Source organism: Rhinolophus sinicus, chromosome X (assembly GCF_036562045.2).
Source record: "Rhinolophus sinicus isolate RSC01 chromosome X, ASM3656204v1, whole genome shotgun sequence".
Taxonomy (NCBI): domain Eukaryota; kingdom Metazoa; phylum Chordata; class Mammalia; order Chiroptera; family Rhinolophidae; genus Rhinolophus; species Rhinolophus sinicus.
The window spans coordinates 102,146,265-102,169,900 of record NC_133768.1 but is presented as its reverse complement, the minus strand read 5'-3'; the positions used below and the strand labels follow the sequence as shown (position 1 = coordinate 102,169,900).

Sequence of the window (23,636 nt, the reverse complement as noted above, 5' to 3'; positions counted from 1 at the left end):
CATTCGTTAAACTTGTTAAAACCTGTCTTCTCAGATTGTCTCTTGAAATATCTTTTCCATTTAAAGTCAATTCTCATTTCATTTTATAAATAATAATGTATTCTCTACTCCCTATTATCAAAAATAAAATATGGTGGCTGCTAGACCAATTATTTTTTTAGCTAAATATACTTTTCTCTTTGATAAAATATGGTTGAAAATTTGATTCGGTGATCTAACATAAATGGATTTTACAATTTTTATGTTTGATTCTCAATTATTTCCAGAAACCTAATACTAGTGTTCTAAAAAACAATGCATATGTGTTTACCAAAGGAAACTATGCCTGCCATCAGATTCCTTGTTTCATACATAATTTATAATGTTAGCTACATACTACATTGTTTAATTTAAAATTACATATGAGAAACAAAATTATTATTTAATTTCTTAATTTATTTTGAAGTGGACATAAATCTCACTATCATTTTAACATTCTATGTAGTTTGCTAGTAAACTATTTAACAAGAGGTGTCCCACAATTGATTTCTCCATCGTTTTAATATTTCTCCTCAGAATGCATGTTAATTCATTTTTTCCATTGAAAAATGTGGTCAGGGGGCCGGCCCGGTGGCTCAGGTGGTTGGAGCTCCATGCTCCTAATGCCGAAGGCTGCCGGTTCGATTCCCACATGGGCCAATGAGCTCTCAACCACAAGGTTGCCGGTTTGACTCCTGCAAGGGATGGTGGGCTGTGCCCCCTGCAACTAACAACGGCAACTGGACCTGGAGCTGAGCTGCGCCCTCCACAACTACGATTGAAAGGACAACAATGTGACTTGGAAAAAATCCTGGAAGTACAGATCGTTCCCCAATAAAGTCCTGTTCCCCTTCCCCAATAAAATCTTAAAAAAAAAAAAAAAAAAGAAAAAAAGAAAAGAAAAATGTGGTCAGACACTTTTTCTGAAGGCAAAGCTGATTTGGCTGATTATTTCCATATGAACATTGCCTTTGCCAATTAAGTTATATTATAAATATTTTCCATGAAATTAATGATCCAAACCTGCAGCCTCAAAGTTTTATATTTAAAGGATATAATGAATTAAAGGCATTTTGCCAAAATTATTGCATTGGCTAAGACATATTGATCTCGGTATTTTGATTTTCTCAACCGTTTGTAAGTATATTGGATTTAAAATAATGTCTCAAAATGAAAGTATGACAGATATGGTAGTCATTTGCTAAATCTTGTATGATCATTTCAGTAAACTTCTCAGAAAATCAGAAAAAAATGATTTGGCAACAAATCCTTTTGTAAACTGAGGCTTCTTTGCTTTCACACTTTTAAAGATAGGCCTTGGGGTGGCCAGATGGCTCAGTTGGTTAGAATGCGAGCTCTCAACAAGGCTGCCAGTTCAATTCCCGCATAGGATGGTGGGCTGTGCCCCCTGCAACTAAGATTGAAAATGGTGACTGGACTGGGAGCTGAGCTGCGCCCTCCACAACTAGATTAAGGGACAACAACTTGGAGCTGATGGGCCCTGGAGAAACACACTGTTCCCCAATATTCCCCAATTAAAAAAATTATGAAAATAAAGATAGGCCTCATCAAGTTGTCTGTTAAAAATTAAAATTTTTAATTAAAACAATTTTAAATCATTAAAAATTATTTTTGATGAATGGTCACTGTGTGAGTTTTGACCCATGATGTGGACACTCATTCCATTCCCTTCTACTTATTTATGGGAACAAAGTTTTCTGAGTTCTTATATCTACAAAAGTGAAAAATAGGAAAAAAGATTATAATGCACTCTGTCTCATTAGAAGTAATAGTTATCCTTAGAGTCATGACTATTACTTGGGGGAAAATAAACAATCATATTTACTTAAGAGATGCATTTTTAACCAAACTCTAGTTTTTAAATAATTACTTATCAAAATGTGTAATATTTTACACTGGTCTGATACACTGTATACTACTAGTAATTTAATGATAAAAATTTTGATACTCAGAGGCTTAGGGTTATAGGAAAATTTATTTCAGTCCATATATACTTTTTGCAGAGATGTATGGTAGGGTGAAAATAAAAGGCCTTTAGACACAAAAATATATCACATTAGGATAAATTATATGAGGGAAGTTGAATGAAATGCTGATTTCAAAGAGGTAATAAAATCATGTAAAATTTCTGTCTGTTCATGGTTCTTTCTTTATTTGTTTGCTTTTAAATCAACAATGATGAGTATCAAGTTACTGTAGTATTTTTAGTTCACTGAATCATGCAAAATGCAATGAAATCATATTATTTAAAAGCACAAGTAAACATAATAAACTGGAAATAACTCTACAAATAATTAAACTTATGATAAGAAACTTCAGACGCTAACTTAAAGATATGTGATGGGGTAGATAGTTTTTCAAAATTATTTTAGGCGGCCTATAATGAGAAAGTTTGAAGACCACTGCTACAGAACAGTCTCAATAAAGTCCAGAGGAAAACTGAGCGGAGGGGAAAGAAATTTAGGAAGATTTCTTTTTATTTTGTAACTATTTTTAATTTCCGAATATAGCAGAAACCACTATACCTTTATGTATAGTAGCTTATTTACCAGGGAGGTTATTCAATTTTGCAATGGGTGAAATTTTAGGAATGTTTCTGAATGATCCACAAATACTGTACTTACTCAATATGGTCACTAGGTGACATATGCGCACCAGGAGGAAAGCCCTCTTTCCCTTCCCGAGGCTCGCTCCAATCTGCCATCTCCTCCTGCAAAAAGGAAAAGGATACGAATAACACATAACAATCATAACAAACAATAATAGGAAATATTTGTTTTAGGTCTTTCCATTTGCCAGGGACAGAAAATTTCAGAAAGGGCTTTGTCTCTGAAGTAACTATTCTTCATTAATACCATTTACGAATAATGTTAATTAATATGTCTCTAGGATATGACATGAACATGCACTTGACCAGAAAACCCAAACCCTATCTACCTAAGAACTTCAACTCTAGCAAAATCAAAATGCAGCAGCAGCAGCATCACCTATGACATTCCAAATAGGAGCTTAAACCTTTCATTTCACTGTATCTTCAAAGGACTGTAAGAGATAGGTGCTAATAAAACCTCCATGTTACAGGTGAGAAAGCAGAAAAATGGCCCCAAATCATACAGCTCGTAAGTGCTGGAGCTGAAATGCAAACATAGGTTTGGTTTGGTTTGTTTTCAAATTCAATAGCCATACCCTTAAATATTACACTGTGTGATGTTTCAGTGTGTGAGTGTGTGTGTGTGTGTGTGTGTGTGTGTGTGTGTGTATGTACCTATATATCTTTCTATATTTGGCTATACATGTTTATATTTCTGTGCTTTCCTGTGATCCTATGCTTGTGATTTTGTGCCCGTGGAAATGTGTGTGTGCACGTGCACCCACATGCACACATGTGCCCTCCAGATCTTTTAGAGACCTCTCTGATAATTGCCACATCTGCTTTTAAACAGTATAGTCATCAGAGGGAGCTCAATAATTTTCATTATCTCTTGAAGAGGCTAAGAAATAGATACACTAAAAGTCACATCCTCCTTTGGACAAGTGTTTATTTGCACAGCCTTTTATATGTGATTGAGTCTCTGTTTTCATCCGTATAAATCTGCATGAGTCTGTTTCCATTTGTAGCATGATTAAGTCCATGTCTGTATCTATATGCCTAAGTTGACAGATGTATACGTGTGTGTGTGTATTCACATATGTGATGTACACTTAGGACTGAGTGCTATATGGGCATAGGAGTACATTTGTAGACCATTTTGTGTGTGTGCGTGCCAATGGGTGTATAGATTGACATGTGAGGGTACATCTCTGTGCATTTGAGTGCCATGAATGTCTGTATTTTTCAGTGTTTCAGTCTCCATTGTCTGTAGATATACGTGTATGTCACTTACTTTTATACACTGAGGATGTTGTGTGCTTGTGTATTGGGGGGCATACACCTGGCATCTGAGTATGCATCTTAATATGCATTTATGCATCTGTATGTGCAAGTGCATTTATAGAGCTCTGTGTACATGTGCCCATAATGGGGGTTTGGAACATGTAACCATCTGAATGGGTAGAATCTTGTCTTTGGGGGGGCTGTATCCATGTCTATGTGTACATATGTAAGTCTGTGGGGCTGTACTTCTATCCCAGTGTATATATACATATCTCTGCGTGAGTCTATGTGTATAAGATAGCATCTATGTCTGTGTGAACACATTTAGTCCTTATGTTTACTGCTTGCAAATATTCATCTATGTGGCTCTCTGCATGTCTACACGTCTGTGTGCATATAGCATGTGTGTGTGTCTGAGTGTAAGTCTATGTGTACCTGCACATTCTTGCCTGTAAGCCCCTTTATCTGTGTTAGGTCCTTCTATATCATATGTACACGCCTCGGTGTTCATCCACTGCTGTTTGCATGCGTGTGTTTGGGTGACCATCTGCACGTCTATAGGGGCACTGTGTGTGCATCTGCCTACGTCCGTCTGCACGACAATGAATTTCTTTGGATGACTGGGTGCATGCACCTGTGTGTCCATGTGCAGATGTTTATGTTGCTGTGTGCATGTGAGGATTCTATATGCATGGGAATTTTGTATGTCTGTGTGCGCGGGTGTGCCTCTGTCCCTGTATTTGTTTGTGCATGCCTCTGAGGTATGCATGCATTTTCGCATGCATACAGATGACTATACACACAAGTGTCTGTGCAAGTGTGTGTGTGTGTGAGAAGGTGTGCTGGGCTCTGCTAATGTGGGTGCACACATTTCTATGTCAGCATGTACAGGTCAATGGGCATGCATGCTTCTGCATGTATCTGTGTGCTCTGTTTGTGCAGGTATGCGTTTGTGGGTCTCTGTATCTATCTGCACATCCATGTGGAGTGTCTCTATGTGTATAAAATTGTATATATGTTTCTGCATACATCTGCACACACCATCTCTTTGTGAGTCTGTATGGGTGTGGCTCCGTGTATGTCTGTCTCCGTGCACATGCTTGTGTCTGTGAATTTACCTGTTTCTGCACACATATGTGATTTTTGCATGCTCCTCTTGTTCATCTGAGTGAGTCTGTGTGTGAGTGCTGATGTGCTTGCCCACGTGTTTCTTCATGTGGGTCTTTAGGCCTGTGCCTCTCTGTGTAGATACATGCTTCTGCATATGAAAGTGTCTCGGCTAAATCTATCTATCTATCTATCTATCTATCTATCTATCTATCTATCTATCTATCTATCTATTTATCTATCTATCATCATCTGTCTATCTATATCTATCCAGCTATCTATAATGCATATCTCTCTGTATATGAAAGCATGTCTCTAAATGTATATACCATTGTCTGTATCATATATACATGTAGAGATCTCTTTATGGATCCATCTCTGTTTTGTCTATGTGTGCATGTACAAGTCCCTTTATGTGTGCATCCTTTTGTACTTGTGTATTTCCATATGTACACCCACATGCATGAATATTCCCATGTGTGCCCTATGTGCATTTACACATGCACTTATGTTGCATGCACACACATGAGAATATTTAAGCATGTGTGTATGAATAACAGTTATGCCTTTGTGTGTATATGGATGTGACTCTGTGAGCATGAAAATGTCAGGAAGTACATGTTTCAAACACATGTATCTACCTATAGATACATCTCTGTTTCAGCATTTGTGTAAATGTCTCCATGTCTCTGTGCCTCTGCATATCAGTAAAAACACACATACCCGTGTCTGCACATGAATGACTCTACGCATGCCTATGGGTGTGTGTGCTCACATGTGCCCATGTGGGTTCGGGTATGCTTGTCTACATTTCTGCATAAATGTCTGGGGGTGTCTGAGAATGTGTCTGTGCCTCATGAGCCTCCAGAAACATCTATGTGTTTTTGTATGTGTGTATGTGTGTGTATCTGTGTGTTTGCATCTTTGAGGTTATGGATCAGCAAACACATCGTCTGGATGGCATATATACATGTCTGCGTGCTTCTCTGGGTCTGTGCAAGTGTGGAGTATATATTTATGACTATATGTTGCTCTGTGCCTACACACAGAGCTGTAGGCATTCATGTGTATCTGTGTGCATGCATATGTGTATCTGTGCAAACATGAGCTGACCCCTGTTGGGACTCTGTGTTCTATGTTCATATTTGTGCAAACATGTCTTTGGCTGCAGCTTTAAGAATGTATAGTCTGTGGGATTAGTTCACACCTGTAGGTCTATGTCAGAGTAAACATCTGTGGCACTGCGTGTGTGCATGTGTTGTGTGTGTGTACTTGTCTATGATGACTATGTGTGTGTGTAGGTGTGAGCACTTTCTCCTGGAAAGGCTTTTCTGGTCATTTCCACACCTGCTTTTCTATGATACAGCCAGCAGAGGGGCCTCAAGATTTTCTTCCTACTCTTGAAGCAGGCAAGAAAATAAATATTAAAAGACAGTTTCCTTTGAAAAATGTGGATTATTGAAGATAGTAACTATGGTCTCATAAGACAGGCTTTTTATAATCTGAAGATAAAAAGCAGGTGGCTGCTCGGATCTTTAAATCCCACTGCCAAGAAGGGACATTTCTGTTGGAGACTCTGCCAAGTACCTATCTTCCCTCCCAACTGTGGCCCCAGGCAGGGCCCATATGCTGCCTCTTGGCTGTGCAAAACCCACACTGCACAGTCCCCATGCCCCCTTCTGTTCCCCCAGGGCGTGCCTATTACACAGGGCTCCAAAATTACTCCTACCGTTTTCTCCATTCTACTTCTTTTCTTTGGCTAGAAATTCAGATTAAGATACCTGGTGTTACTTAATCCTTATGACAGCGTAGGAGGCACGAATCAGTTTATAAATGAGGGTGAAGATCAGAGAATTAGAGTGCATTGTGTGGGTCACGTGGCCAATCAGTGGCAGAGGTAGAATTCCAAACCAGGCCCGACTGACACCAAATCCATATTCCTTCTACTCTACCACTGACCATTTCTACTATCGAATGTGCCAAGGTCCCAGTTCCAGGAAGTGGGGGAGTTGAGATGGGGAGCAGACATGTCTATCTCCAAAGACTGCGTTCTGAACCTTGATTCTTTCCTGAAATTGTCGCAGTTAATTCTTGGAAGTATTTCACCATGTTTACAAACGGGTAGACAGACTCAAAAGAGTGAACTCACTTGCCAAAGCTCTAACATGTTATTGAGGATTAAATGTGATAGAGTGGGTGTGGGCCTCCAGAAGTGAGGCTGAATGTTCTAGAGTGAGCATACATATTGCTCCACTTTTCTTGATGTTGTGAGGCTTTCTGAATACTGTGGAGGAGGTCTGGGTATTACTAAGTGTCCAAAGTTTGGGGCAAATCTGGTGTTGCAGGGTGAATGTGTGGATTATGTGTGTGTTCATGGCTGTTCTTTATGTTGTAGTATGAGTCTATGAGAACCGTGAGGGGCATGTCTGAGTCTTCTGGGGCTAGTTTCTGGGTTAGGTGGCATGTCTCTGTGTAGTGGTGTGAGGTTAGGTGTTGTGGGGTGAGTCAGGGGAAGTGAGGTGAGTCTGAGTGCGGTGGACAAAATCTTTTTGTTATAGGGGAGGTCTCTTTGTCTTGTGGGTTGATTCTCTGTGCTTTGGGGTGATGAGTCTTATGTTGTGGGGTGAGTGTCTGAAGGAAGATGGGTCTATGTGCTGTGGGGCGAGTATATGGGTAGTGGGAAGCGTTTGTAAATTGCAGGTCCTGTGAATGAGTTTCTCGTGGTGTCAGACTGCAAGCAGTATGATTCATGTGTGTATTATGAGGTTGTTTTCTACATCTAGGAAGGCATAGCTAGGGGGTGTGAGGTGAAGCTGTGCGTTTTGGATTTTCTCCATGAATTACGGGCTCTGTGGGTCCTGAGCATCTGGTTTAGAGTAACTGTGTGTTGTAGGAGTGGTTCAGAATATCGTGAATTTTATGGGTATGATTTTTTGGATATACTGTTGGGGAAATCTAGGAACTGGGGAACATGACCTCACATTGAAGGGCATATGTAGGTGGTGTGGTCTATACATTGCAGTCTGTACATTGTGGGATCTATCTTGGAGTAATGGGGTAAGACTGTGTATCTTGGGTTGATTCTAGCGGTTCTACAGTAAATTGTAATGTCGTAAGGCCAGTCTTTGCATTTTAGGGTATGTCTGTGCCTTATGGGAAATCTATGTGGGTTTTTTTAAAGGTGGGAGTCTATTGGGTATGTGGTTGTGTCGGTACATAGTATGCCATTTCTGGAGGTTGTGGTTCAATGTTGTGCGTTATGGGGCAAGTCTGTATGATATAGGCTAATTCTGGATGTGGTACTGGGTATGCCCTGGTGTTATCAAGAGAGTGTGAGCTATTAGGGATGAGTCTGGGTGTGGGGGAGCTTGTGTTTGTGCAGTGGGACTACTCTGCATGCCACAAGACATATCTGCCTTGTGGTGTAATTCTGTGTGTTATGGGGTATGCCAGTGCGTAACCGAGCATGTCTTGAGTTTGGGATCTTTATGTTGGGTGATGAGTTGTTTTGTGGGGTGAGTTTGTGTGGTAGGGCATGTCTGTGCATTATAGGGTATGTGTCTCAGTAGTGTGGAGCCAGTCTGTAGATCATGAGGTTTGTCTGTACGATTGTGGGTCAAGTATTGATTTTGTGGGATGATGTGAGGTTGTAATGAGATTTTTGTGCATGTAGGAGAGTCTGAGTGTGGAGGGAAATGTCAGTGTATTGTAGGGAGAACCTTAGATGGGTTGAATTTGTATGTTGTGATTTGATTCTAGGTGTTTTGGAGTGAATTTGGAGAAAGTCTGAGCATGATGTAGCTATTCTGGGACTGCGGGAGTGTCTGCACATTTCAAGGTATTTTGGACATTGTAGGACACATCTTTTCTTTTGAGGTTTTGCCAAGGTGTTGTGGGGATGAGTATGCGCACTATAGACTATATCTGGGTTGTAGGTCTAGGGTGCCTTGTGGGGCGAGGCTGTGTTGTAATGCATGTCTGGAGAGGAGCATAACTATACAATATGGAGTATGCCTTCATCCTCTGGGGCAAATCTGTATGCCCTAGAGCAATTCTGAGGGTTGGAGACACATGTTTTCTTTTTGGGTATTTGCTTTGTGGAGAGAGTGTGTGTGTTCTGGGGGTGCATCAGAATGCAATTTTGTGTTTATGGAAGAAACCTTCGTGTCATAGGGTCCATCTGTCCATAGTGAGTTTATCTGTGTCTACGTATTATGGAGCTAGTTGGTGCACTGTAAGACATACCTTAGTGTTGTGTGGCCAGACTGTGAATTTGGGGGTGTGGCTGGATGTTTGGGATCTACTTTTACCATACTTGGGTAAATGTATGGTGTAGAGCAAGGCTGTGCATTCTAGGGAAATTTTTGCGTTGTGGTAGAGGGCATGTCTTGGTGTTTTAGGGTCTGGGCATTGTGGGGCAAGCCTGCTCATTGTATTATGAGGCATTTCTATAGTAATATGGTGCTGAGTTTTCAGGCAAATCTAGGTATTATTGTAATATTGGATGCCTTAGGAGGCAAGTCTTGGCATTTTTTTGAGAATTTTTGCATTGTGAGGTCAATTTGTGCATTGCGATGGGATTCCATGGGCTGTAGTGAGAGTCTTACATCATGGAATATGTGTGACATCATAAGTTAGTCTAGGTATTAGGAGGTGAGTGTGGGAGTTATGGGAGAGTGGGCATTATGAGGCTTCTATGCATGTTGTGGAGTGTTTCTTGGTGTTGTGGTGCACGACTGTGTATTGGGGGACATATCTGGTGGTTGTGGTACACTACGGGTAAATTATTTTCTTTGTGGATGAGTCTGCATTGTGAGATAACACTGTGTATAGGGCTGAAAGTCTGTGAATTGTACGATGAATTTGGAAGTTGTGCAAAATTCTATGCATTGTGGGGCAAATATATTTTCTGTGGCATATTTTAGAGCTACTGTACAAGACTATGCTGGTGGGAGAAGGGGTGAGTTTATATGTTTAAGGATGTGACAAGATTTTATGGATTCATTATGGAGTGTATGTTTTTAGAATGTTCGTAAGTTCTTATGCTATGCTGTGCGTTTCTAGAGGGTCTATATCTTAGGACGCATATTTGTGTATTGTGGGATGTATGCAAGAGTTGTGGAAGAAACTGTCCATTTTGGAATGGGTGTGTGTTTTTATGCAATTTGGGGTGCTATGAGGTGAATCCGGACATTGAGGGAGAACTCTGTGGTGTTTCTGGATTCTGTGCATTGTTTTGGGAGAATCTAAGTTGTGATTGTTGTCTGTACATTGTAATGTGTGTCTGGGTATTGTGGGACAAATATGAGTTGTGAATTGATTCTAAGTGAGAGTAAATCTGTGCTATGCTATGTTTGATGTAGGGTGGTTTTGTGTATTTTGGGCTGAGTGTGAGTGGTGGTAAGTGTGGGGTGGGGTGATTCTTTGGGGTAGGTCTGTAAGTTGTTGGTCATGGTTGTGTGTTATGATGCAATTCTGCAACTAAAAACACTTGTGAGCTCAGTTTGAGTGCTGTTGTTCCTTTCTATCTATGGCTTGGCAACCATAGGCTTGGTGAGAGTGTTTCTATAGGGCATGTTTTATGTTTTAATATTATTTGGCAACTATTTTTAGAGTGTGTGTGTATTGTACTGTGAGTTTGAGACTTTCTGGGTCAAACCTGTGTGTTTTTGTATAAGTCTGGGATTTGTGGTGTTAGTGCAATGTGGGGAAAAGTGTATTAGGCTAATTTATGACTTGAACAGTGAGCTGACGTGCTGTGACGTAATCCTGTGTGTTGTGAGAGAAGTCTGTATCTGGGGAAAGTCTTTACATTGTAGGGTGTTTCTACGCATTATAGTGCCTGTGTGTATACTGCTCGGGCAAATCTTTGTACCACAGGGTAACTGTTAATTGTGGGATTGTCCTATATATTATAGGACAAATTGTGCCTTGTAATGCTATTCCATGCCGAGTATTGTCATTGACGACAAGTATTTTTGGGTCAGTCTTTGTGTTGAAGGACGTGTGTGTGTAAAAGTGCACATGTTTTGTGCCAATTCTGAACTTTGTGGCACATCTGTGTGTCATGAGTCGACCCTATACAATGTGTGGGGAATCTGTATGCTCTGGGCTGGTTTTGTGTGCTTTGGTGTGGGTCTGAGTGGCGGGCAGAGTCTTGGTACTATGTCTAGGAATTGTAAAGGATGTCTAGATGACGGCGTCATGAATGGAAGAGATACATGTTTTGAGCATGTTTCTTCACTGTAGGAAGTCATGTGACATGAGATGCGTCTCCCCATTGTGACTTGATACTGTGCATTGTGGGGCATTGCAATGCTTTGTGTTATGATTCTGTGTCTGCAAGGTGAGGCTATGTTTGAGGCACGTCTCTGTTGTAAGGCATGTCTGTGCACTGTTGTGCAGCTGTGTGTTTTTGAAGCAAGTCTGTGTGCTCTGCATTTCTGTCTGCGTATTAATAATATGATGTTTCTTGGTATTGTGGAGTGAATCTGGGCATGATGGAGTGATTCTGGATGGTGGGGCACATGTCTGTGCTTTATAGGACATGCCTTTGTGTTTGAGAACAAGGCTAGGAGGTGTGGTGTTAGATCAGACTGAGTGGGTTGAACCAGTGCTTCATGGAATAAGGCTGTGCATTGCACAGGATTCAGTGTGTCACGAGACATGTTCCTATGGCATATGAGGTATTCTGACATCTGTCTGGATTGTGGCGCATGTCTATGCAGTGTATGCTTTGTCTAGCTGTGGTTGCACAAGTCTGTGAGTTGGGGGCCATAGCTACGCATTATAGGGCTTCTTATGTGGTGGGGAAATGTGGGGAGAATGCTTTGAAGTGAGCCTGGGTGTTGTGGTTCTAGTGTACTCATTGTGGAGCGATTGTGTCTATTATGGAGCAAATCAGTTTATAGCATGAGTCTGTGCATTGTTAATTCCAACTTGTGCATGGTAGGAGGGTCTGTCGGTTGCATGACATGCTTGTGTCATGAGGAAGGTCTTTGCATTGTGGGGTTTACCTGTGCTTTGTTGGGGATTATACTTGGCTTTGTGGGGTATGACTTTGGTGTGTGATGAGTGCACATGGTGTGGCAGTATGGACTTTGTGGGGCATACCTTGTAACTGTGTTATTATCTTGTGCATTATGGGGTGAACTTGTGGCTTGGGGTTGTGTTCCTACTTTGAGAGGCACATCAGTATATTGTGGAATGTATTTGTGGGTTGTGGGGTAATCTGTGAGCAGTGAGTTGACTCTGGATGTTCTGAGGTTGAGTGTGGGTGATGCAGGCAGAGAGTTGCATTGTAGGAGATATCTATCTATTATGGGGCATGTTTGCAGATTGTGGGATAAGCCTGTAGTTATAGGTTGTATTTGAGTGCTATGGGCCCTGCATATTGGGCGACTATGTGGGGAGAACTGAAGGTGTATTATATTTGGGACTTTTGCATAATTCTGTTCCCTTGGGGGCGGTAAGTTGTGGGGATGCCTGTGCATTGCAGACTATGTCTAGGTATGGTGAGGCTAGAATGTACAGAGTGGGGCAAGAAGGTGTGCTGTGGTGCCATTCGCTACTTTGTGGGAGGAGTCTGCACTGTGAAGTTGAGTCTGTACATTGTAGGACATGTTGAGGTTCTGCGTACCAGGTCTGTGTATTGGTAGAGTTTTTTGTATGTAGTAGGACAAACTTGGTATTGTGAAATGACATTTACTGGGTTGATTCTAGATGTTTCGCATTAAGTCTTCGGTGTGTGGAGCCAGTATGTGTTTATGTGCCTAGAACAGGCATCGTGGGACATGTTTGCTTTGTCATATGACTCTGTACTTTGAAGATCATACTCGTGGGGAATGGGCCAATCCATGTGCTATGGGACAAGCCTGTGTGTTACAGAGCAAGTCTGGATCCTGTGGAGAGATTATGTGCTTTATGGGGCAAGTCTGTGAGCATTGTGGATAATTTGGGATGTACAGGTAATGTTCGTGGGTTGTGATAGGGATGGTGTTGGAGAAGTGTATGTGTCGTGGATTGTTTCTAGGGATCTTAAAGTGAGTTCTTTGTGTTGTGTGGCCTATGGGTTCTGTGGGGAGTATGTGTAGTGTCGAGCATGATATATAGGATAGGGTGTATTTAATTGAAATGGGCGAAGTCTCTGCACGGATGAGTTTCTGTATTGCAGATATATTTGTGCACTGCAATATGTGTCTAGGTGGTGTGTGATGAGTCTAGGTGTTATGCAGAGATCTGTGTGCTAGATGCTTCTGGGTGTTGTGGGCTAAGTGTAGTCGACACGGGAATTGTAAGGAACCTGTGGTGAGAGTATGAGTTGTGATGTGATTCTGTGCTTTATGGGTGTATACTCTATATGTTGTGGGTTAATTCTAATTATTTTAGATTGAGTCTTACTATTATGGTCCAGTTCCATGTGTAGAAACAACAACAACAATAAGAAGAAGATCAATTAACATCGATAACACTGATTCTGTGCCAGGCATTGTTCCAAACACTTTAGAAGACATTCACTCATTTATTCCTCTTAACAGCCCTAACAAGTACCATTATTATTCCCAATTGATACCTGAGGAAAACAAGGCACAGAGAGGTTAAGAAACTTTTCCAACTTTACACAATTAGTAAATCATACATGTGGGATTGGAATCCAGACAGCCTGAATCCTAAATGTAAGGTTTTAACCACAACGTACACTGTCCCTTTGTTTTGGGGTGTACTGTGCATGTCTTCAGGCATGTCTCTGGGCCTTGTGGGGTATCAAGATGTTGTGGCATGTCTTTGGTTGCAGAGTACCTAGGGACCGTCAGATTTATCCAAGTATGGTGGGGTTTATCTGTGAGTTGCGCGGTGGGTCTTGTTGAAAGGGCATTGCTTTATATCAAGTTTAGAAGTTGAGATGCTAATATTTGCACTGCATGGAAAGGCTCTCTGTTGTGGCCAACTGTGTAATTTGTGTGTCAAGCTTCTGCTTTGAAAGAAAGATGTGTGGCAATGTGATTTTGTAAGCTGTTTATAGGAGTACCTATTTTGAAAGGCATGTTTATTGATTGTGAGTCTAGTCCTTGGATTATGGCATGTTGGTGTCTTGTGGAATGAATGTGGGTATCATTGTCCAAGTCTGTGCTTTATAGAGGAAGTCTGTAAATTATGAGTTGTGAGGGAACCATGTGCACTGCGGGAAATGTGTATATGTTGTAGGGGGTCTCCAGGTATTCTGAGGCTAATTGCTGCATGGGGTGGTGCATTGTAGGATGTCTGTGTGTTATAGGGTGTGTGTGTGGGAGTTGGTGTGGTGTGGAGTATGTCTGTGCATATTGGGTCTATCTGTGCTCATCGGAAGTGTCTTTGCGTTGTAGGGCACATCTGTGCATTGGAGACAAGTGGGCATTTTGGAAGGGGACAAGTTTGTGCATTGTACAGTGAGGGTGTGTGTTACGCAATGCTGGTAAATCTTCTCTGTACATATTAAAGTACCTCCAGGTGCCTTGGGAGATGTGACATGTATCATGGAGTAGTCTCTATATTCCTGAGGGAAACCCGAGTTTATGGGGAAAGCTCTTATGTTGTGGGTTTAGTGTGTGTGTCATAATGTAATTCCATGTATTGTATAGGGCATGTGTGTGCATGCTAAGCTGCTTTGGAGCAAGTTTATGTACTGGAGAGCAAGTCTAGGCGTTTGGGATGAGTCTGTATATCGTGGTAAGTTCGCATCGTAGAGCACCCCTTAATTGTTGAGTGAGTCTGCGTTGTAGGATGAGTCAGTATCTTGGTACAAGTGTTATAAATTTAGGAGCATAAATTTTGGAGCATGTCTGTGAATAGCAGATATATCCACAGATGCAACAAAAATTTGTGTGTGGAAGGGTGTGTTTGTGTAATATAGGGCTTATCGCTGAGCTGTAGGGTGCGTGTGTGTGTGTGTGTGTGTGTGTGTGTTGTGAGTCTGTGTCTTGTGGGGTGTACCTAGGTGTTATGCATACAGCCTGGGCACTGTGGGATGAGTCTGTGTATCATGGAGCAGGGCTGCGCATTGTACAACAGATTTCTTAATTGTGACACAGTTCTGTGTGTTTTGAGTGGTATCTGGTTTAGGCTTCTGTCTGTACTCTGTCGGGTGTGTGTGGGTGTTGTGGTTGGGTATCTGTATGTTGTAGAGTGTTTCTAGGTATTTGGGGCTAGTCTATGTACCATGTGGTGAATCTTTGTGCTGTCAGATGATTCTAGGTACTTGAAGTAGGCTCTTTTCGCTTTAGTAGTAATAGTGGTGGTCGGGGGGTGAGAGTAACACATTAACAATTATAATAGCTCCTATGTGCCAGGCATTGTACGAAGCACTTAACATATCTTAATTCATTTAATACTCACAACTACCCTTTTGAGTCAGTATTAGTGTTATCTTTGCTTTACAGATGAGCAAACTAAAGAACAGAGAAATATACTTACCCAAGGTGATACAATTAGAAAGGGATGGAACCCAGATTCAAATCCAGGTAGTGTGGGTCCAGAGGCCTTGCTCTTAACCATTACACAAGCTGCGTATCTGCTGTAGGCCAGAGTTGTAACCCAATAGTATGGTAAAGCATGTCTGTAAACTATGATGGAGATCTTTGCATTGCAGGGTTATATGTGTATTATATGTCTACACACTTGGGAATCTTAGTGTGTACTGTAGGTTTTCCACTTTCGAGTAAGTCTGTGTTGTGATGCAATTTGGGGTATTGTGGAAAAAAATCTAGAGGGTGCCAAAAAAATGTATACACATTTTAAGAAAGAAAAACTGTATTACAATTGTAATACTCAATATACACCAATAACAAAAGATGAATACAAGTGACGTTTGACTTCTGCAATGACAAGAGGTGCTCAAAGTGGTTCCCATCAGCGTCTGGACACTTCTGATTACAGCAAACTACTGCTTGAGCAACACTGACCAAAGTGTCCACTTGTATACATTTTTTGGCACCCCTGGTATGTGTTTATAGACATGCCTGTGAATTGTAAGTTGTGTGGGTGTGATTATGATGTGGGGCAAGTCTACGTCCCAAAGGGCTTTTCTGTACACTTAGGGTGACTCTCAGTGTTCAGTGGTGTTTGTGTGTGTATATTGATGGGAAAATCTAGGCATTTTGGTGGAATCCTGTTCATGGTTGTGTATATCTTGTTTATGGGCAGCAGTGTGAGCAGTGAAACCGGTCTATGTCCTTTGAGGTAAACCTGGCAGGTGGAGAGCAAATGGTTGCATGTGTTTTGGGACATAGGTTTGCACTGTGCCATCACCTTAAAGAGTGTAGTTTGGGGGAAGTGAATCTGTATGGTGTGCTGTGACACAATTCTGTGCATTCTAAGGGTGGAGTGTTGTGCCGTGGGATGTGTTTGTATGGATGGGTTGCATCTCTGTTGTGAGATGAGTGCGAGTATTGTGAATCACGTCTGCAACAATGCCCTGAGGGACAGATCAGAACACTTTGGAGGACGATTAGGTATTGCTGTGGCATGAGTGTGTCTCTTGTGGAATGAGTCTTTCCATCGTAGGGCCAATTTGCACACTGTAGTGCAATGTTACGCATTGTGAGGTGTGTCTATTCATTGCAGAGTGTGTCTGAAGAATTTGAGGTGTGTTTTGTTGACACAGGGCCACAGTGTGCGTTGTGTGGGAATTGTATGTTTGGTGCAGGTCTGGATATTGTAGGGCACATGAATGCACCATCGGGCCAGTATCCGCATTATGTGGTAACTATGTTTGTTGGGAAGTGAGCTGGTGTATTGAGGGATAAGTTTGTGTGTTGCAGTGCAATGCCATGCATCATGGGGGGATATACATGCTGTATTAGGTACTACTGCATCTCTGTGCTATGGGTTTAATCTGTGTACCATGGGGTGAGTCCTCAAGCCGTGGGGAGAGTCTGCCTTGGGGGGAAGCTGTGCATACTAGGGCCAGTTTGTTGGAGATGGGGAGGGCCTGTGTCCTATGGAAACAGTTTATGTTTGTGGGGTGGGTCTACAGGCTTTAGGGAGAGTCTGTGTGCTGTGGGGCATCTCAGTTTGGGGGCCAGACTGTGTTCTGTGGGGAGAATCTTTTGGCTGTGAGGAGAATCTGTGTATTATGGGAGACTCTGTGCCATGGGTTTAGTCTGTGTTTTTGTGGGGTGACTCTGCTTGATCTGAGCAATATCTGTGTACTATGGGGCAAATCTGCGTCCTCTTGGGTTGGTGTGGGTGTCATGGAGTAAGTCTGTTTGTTGTGGCAGTTTTTGTACGTCTGTGTGGGTCTTCCAGCTGTGTCATGGACTGTGTTCTGGGGGGACATCTGTGTTCTTTGGACAGTCCGTGAGCTCTGGTGGGAATGTGTGTGTTGTGGGTAGAGTCTGTGCTCTGTGGGTAGAGACTGTGTGATATGGGGTGAGGCTGTGTGCCCTGAGGAGGGACTGCATGCTCCAGGAAGTGTCTTCATGCCAGGAGATGTGTCTTCAAGCATGGCGGGAGTCTGTCTGTGTGCTGTGGGATGGAGTCTGTGTGCTCTGGTCAGGGTCAATGTGATGTGAGGAGAGTCTGTGCCGTGGGGAGACTCAGTGATGGGCTTAGCTAGTGGGGCATTCAGAGAATCTATGTGCTGTGGGAAGTCTGTGTGCTACGGGCAGAGCTCACGTGCTATGGTAAGAGTTTGTGTCCTATGGGGAGGATTTGTGTGCTGCAGGGTGCGCCTGCGTCCTGTACAGTGAGTCTTTTGGCCTTGAGAATATGCGTGCTCTTGGGAGACTCTGCTGTGCGGGGTGAGGCTGTGTGCTCTAAATAGACTCTGTGTGCTAGGGGAAAGGCCTGTGTGATATGAGGACAGTCTGTGATTTCAGGATGGTCCATGTGTCATGGGTAGAGTCTTTATGGTAGGCAGAGTCTGTGTCCCTTAGGGGGGATTTTTTGCCTTGGGGAGAATATATGTGCCTCCATGTGAGTCTCAGTGATATGAGAAATGTCTGTGTGCTATGGGGTAAGTCTTTGTGCTGTGATGTTTGTCTGTGTGTCATGAGAAGAGTCTACGTACTGTAGGGTAAATGTGTGTTTGTGTTATTTAGCCAGTGGATATTAGAGAGTGAGTGTGTACATAGCAGCACGAGTCTGTTTCAGGGCAAGCCTCCTTCAATATCAATAAATAATAATGGCCAACACTTATACAATGATTACCATTGCTAGACACTGTCCTAAAGGTGCTATTATTATCCCCATTTTGCATGAGGAAACTGAGGCACAGAAAGATTAATTCAACTATAGTAAGTGGTAGGTTTGAAACCAGGCAGTCTGTTTTCTGTGCGTACATTGCTATGAATCTCCTCAGCGCTCTGAGAGTCTCAGTGGCCTCAAACATTGGGAAGACTTCGTAGTCACTGGTGGACATAATGAGGGCAGGTAATCTGGGAGGAAGATAAAGGAAGTACCTCAAAGCCTTCCAAGGATTAAAAAAAAAAACGCAATTTTTTTTTTTTTACAATAACAATGGGGATAACATGTTTTACAATAACGTTCTATTTACAATAACGGGGGCAATTTAGCCAAGAAAAGCTGACATCATGACGGCAGAATAATTCCTTCAGTCACTGAGGCTCCCAAGACCCCTCCTTTGCCTCTATTGCTGCATTCTGCCACTGCAGAGGGGAGCAAATGCGCAAGTCCTGGCAAGCTTCCGTTGCCAGGGAAACCAGCCTCCAGTTACAAACAAATCACAGCCTAATGCAGCAAGTCAAGAAATGACTGGGGCTGTGGCTGTGAGCCAAAGGAGCCCCTTGCAATAAAAGTGGGGAAAGCACTCTCCCACCCATGCCAACTTTTTTTCTTTCAGAATCAGTAAAGGCTAGAGGCCAGCTCAGAAGTCAATAGGGAAAGAAGGCTGTGTTGGGTTTGGGAATGGAGGGTCAACAGTGGGTGGCAGGTGACTTTAATAGTCAAATATTTCTGTGAGCAACATTTAACCCATCTCCCACTAAAAGACTCTGTGTTTTATTCTTGAGCCTTCCACCTGCAGCGAAAAGAGGTGAACCACTGGGGTGTGTCCTTTATCTGTAAGAGATGGTGGCAGTGGAGGCATAGATTGGGACTCACCCTACTGCCTTTAAACCCTTAGATCAGAATACTGCCAGCAACAGGCTGGCAAACATTATTTATTTCTGCTCCTCATACATTTCTTACATATCCCTCTTATACCATTCTAGAAAATTCCAGGAACTGAGTCCAGACAGCTTTAATTCTCCGAGTACCTGAGGAGTAGAAAAAGAGGTTGAAGGAAGAAATTTAGGAGTAGCACTAACCCTGTGGGAGGGGAGGGCATTTTTTGAACACACAATTAGAATGTCAGGTGTGTCCAAGAGGAATAGCACATCTGGTACAGTGGTTTTATATATACGAATTCCTCAATTTTAATTTGTAAAAAAAGAATTCTCATAACAATTTTAAATAGTTAAAATTTTAAAATCCTGTTTAAAAACCACTGTTCTAAACTGCATGTGCCTAGAATTCTTGAAGGGCATAAGCATGAACATGATGCTTTAGAATGCTTCCAGAAGCTGTAAGAACGTAGGGATACTATTGTGGAATGTAACCATCTTAGGTAGAGAAACAATGGCTGACCTATGGAAAGCTACACCCTACGTAATGAGAACAGTTGTTGCCATTTCAAATCAGTGGAGGAAGGTTGGATTAGTCAATAAATGATGCTGAAACAATTGGTGACCTATTTGGAAAAAAAATAAAATTAGACCCTACTTCATACCATATACCAAGAGGAATTACAGATGATCAGAGTTAATTGTAAAAAATGAAGCAATGAAATGACTAGGAAAAAAATACAAGTGAATATACTCATCAGAGGAAAGAAAGAAATCACAAAATCAAAAATTGATAGTTGTGGATATTTAAAAATGTAAAGCTATGACATGTAACTATAACCCCACCATAAATGATTAAAAAAATCAACAGGCAAACAACAACTGAAAAATAACGTTTTTACCACATATGATAAATAAATTAGGCGATATATATGGGGTTGGAGGTTGAGGGGAGAAACCGTAAACTGCGTCATACCATTTGATCCAGGAATTCCATGCCCACAAATTTTTCCTAGGGGAAAAAAACAAAAACACACAGAGATTTATATGGAAAGATATTCCTTGAGTTATAATAGCAAAAATTACACATATAAACAAACACTCAATAATTGGACATTTAGTGGGACACCTATATGATCAAAAATTATGCCTCCACAAAACATCACATTTCTTGTGGGATATTTAAAAATATGGGAAATTTCTCCCAATATGTTGTTCAATAACTAAATCAGGTTGAAAACTATATGTACATCTGATCTTCATTTTATATACAAATATAGATTTCTATTTCTATGAATTTATTTGCATGCATTGAGAGAGGAGAGATTGACAGTAATTATGTTAATAGTGATTATCTCTATGTTATGGGATTCTGGGTAATTTTTATAGTCATCTTTAAATTTTTCCAAATTTATACAGTGACGTGAGGTTTTTTTATAATTAAAGGGAAAAGATGGCATTTTAAACAAGATATTTTAATAAGTGTTATATAAGTGGTGGGGAGCACAGAAAAGAAAGTCTTAGAATAAAGACAATAAAAAGCAAAGACTGAATGTACCAATGTATACCCACGGAGGGTCAAGCAAAACTAACTCAGTATGTACTCCATAAAAATTACGGAAATATTTGCATGCTAGTAGGTACAGAATTTCTTCTACAAGATGGACTCCTGGAAAATTTTCTTTAGTACACCAGAGAATAGTCACATGTCCCTGGATGCGTCAGTCATTCTCTTTGCTGCAGTGCTCTGTTCAACACCCCTCCCTTTGCCTTCAACATGTTCTCCCCCTTCCCCCCTACAAAACATGCTACCAGCAGACATTTTCAGCCTGAAAAAATGGTCCATCTTGTGGACTTTCTTTTAAGCATTTTCAATCTTAGTTTTCTTCCTGGATTTTATCATCTAACTCAAAAATCTACCTATCTTTTTTTCCCCTTTCTTCCTGTTGAAGTGTCAAAACAATCTGAATTTCAAAGAAATGAAAAACCACGACTTTAGATATGTTTTTCTTTTTTCTTGCAGAAATAGATCTACAAAAGCCATTTCCAGGTAAAGGACACACAAAAGCTTACACCTTTTTCAGGCACATTTCAGCAACAAACAGAAAAGCTTTGTTGATAGGAATCTCTGCTATCCTTCTCACATCCCTTTTCGAAGAAAGAAACACTGAGAATATTCTGTCTTTACTGCACAAATTGATGTCCACATATACAAATGAATCATTTTCAAGATAAAGGCGCAGTCACAATATTCATTACTTCTTTTTTTGTGATTTTTCATCCTAAAACCAATTCTTGATCTTTCCCATTCAACACACGTTCATCTCTCACATGAAGTAATGAATGCAAACATCATAGGCTGCCCTCGTTCTCATTTTCTCTCCTGTACAGACATCCAGTCACATGATTTTCTTAATTTAAAAAAATGAGGAATGGTGTCCTTTTCCCTATTGCAAAATAACATTTTTCTTCTCATGCTCTCTCCATACTGTGAAAGGAAATCAGAATTTAGAATATCTTGAATCGTAACCCATTTCATCATGCCTAATCCAAACATTGTAAAGCTGAGATACCATTCTGAATGCAATTTGTCTTTTTAGTGACATCTTCGTCAACTCTTATTTTGGGAAATATCTTACCAGAATCATAAGGGAGAAGTTTCTATATTTTCTTCCAGCAACTCATTCACCACTTAAGAAACAAGCTTTAAACTAGAAAAGTGACTGTGGAACATTTAGAATTTAATACATTTTCCCAATGCCTCTGACTAGAGTCAGAAATTCCTATACAGTTCTGTATTATTGTATTCCATCAAAACATGTCACTTGCTTTAGAAAGCGTATTTGGGGTATCTATTTTACAAAATATTTCTCAGCTACTTACCAGCAGCACGCGTTCTGCGTCTGTACCAGCTCTGAGTTTGTCGCAGTGACGGGCGGGGGGGAAAGCCGCAGCAGCCACTTGAAAGTGGGCTGTGCTCTGGAGAAGGGATAAACTCTATGGAAAGAAATGAAATGCCTTGGGATTAGCCTCAAAATTCCTCCAAAAACATAAAATCATATTAAGCATTACATGTTTAAAAGTACATGCTCATCAAAGGACAAATTTTAACAGCTAAACCTCTGATCTAAAATGCACTTAAATTGCCTTGATTTCCAGTGGAACCCCTACGATGCCATGGGCTTTTGGCTCTCCCGTCTCCTAGCAACAGTCTCATTAATGTTTTTTTCTGCAGTGGTCCTACTAGGCATCAGACAAGGTCTAGTCTCTGGTAGTGAGCATTACCATTTTGTTGGTCAATATGTGTTTTCCCCAGGTAAGTAATAAGGAGAGTCAAGCATTCAATAACAAGTTCTCAGAAGATTTTGGTTTCAAATGACATTCGATTCAAAGGACATAGATTGTTCTTGTCCCTTCCCTTGGTGCAATGCTGTCATTAGACCCTGGACCTAAAGGTGAGCCTCAGCAAAAGATGCCTAGCCCCTTCTGTAATCCCCAAATTACACAATGTCCCACAACTAGAAATCTAGGTCCTGAACTAGTGTTGTTATCCACTGTGCTCAGAGAAAAAAAACACAATGCATGGAATTCATATGTATTCTTAGCCCTGTCACCATGACCTTTACCCATCCGCATGGCTACTGGAGGTATATGTCATAAAAACAGTGGATGAAATATAACCAGATAAAAGACAACCCATTTATCTACAATTATTAACATGTAAAATATTGACTATATGTTAAGGAAATAAGAGCAGATTCCTATACAGTATGCATAATATGATCACTTTTATATCTTATCTGGATAGGAATAAATGTACATAAAGAGATCCGGAAGGATATATACCAAAATGTTAAGGGTGATTATGTCTGGGTTTTCTATGGATAGTAGAATTTGAGTGGAGTTCAAATTGTTTTTCTTTTTGATTATCTATTTAATAACTTTCTGCAATTAACATATATCCCTTAGGTTATCAAAAGAGAACCATCACAACAATGTGAATGTACTTAAAGCCACTAAACTATACACCTAAAATAGTTAAAATTAAAATTTGTTATGTATATTTTATGTATATGTATGTATAAAAAAGAGAGCAAGAATTATTTATTTACCCCAAAAACATGTATTGAGTCTCACCACATTCAAAATCTGTACTGAGGCAGAGATTAGAAAAATGAATAAAACACAGTCGCTTCCTCTTCGAAAAGTTTGTAATCTAATGAACAACTATCCCCCAAACTTTTTTTAAATTAAAGTTTATTGGGGTGACAATTGTTAGTAAAGTTACATAGGCTTCAGGTATACAACTCTGCAATATATCATTTATATATCACATGGTGTGTTCAGTATGGGTTTTTATCATATATGACATTAAGAAATACAGGTATTTTGCTAACATCCTTTATTTCAAATTTCACCAATTTTGGCTAACATTTATAATTAGGGTTGTTACATTGTCTGCCTAAAAATATTGAACTCCCAGTGGGTGGAAGAAGTAAATAAATATTAACTTTTAA

At 40.7% G+C, this 23,636-nt stretch overlaps 1 protein-coding gene across 9 annotated transcripts in view; it reads right to left on the bottom strand.

Annotated features, from left to right (window-relative positions):
• The window catches only part of LOC109436883 (melanoma-associated antigen 8), a 178,556-nt gene extending 156,468 nt beyond the window's left edge, over window positions 1-22,088 (bottom strand). For 8 of the 9 annotated variants that reach the window (XR_012493484.1, XR_012493480.1, XR_012493483.1 and 5 more), the window contains exons 1-3: window positions 22,003-22,088; window positions 20,096-20,131; window positions 2,664-2,749 (exon numbers count right to left, since the gene is read on the bottom strand). The gene's annotated coding sequence lies outside the window, so the exon portion shown is untranslated. The remainder of the gene's footprint in view (window positions 1-2,663; window positions 2,750-20,095; window positions 20,132-22,002) is intronic. The other variant, XM_074324071.1, reaches the window with a different exon arrangement.
• Between the last annotated feature and the right edge of the window lie 1,548 nt (window positions 22,089-23,636).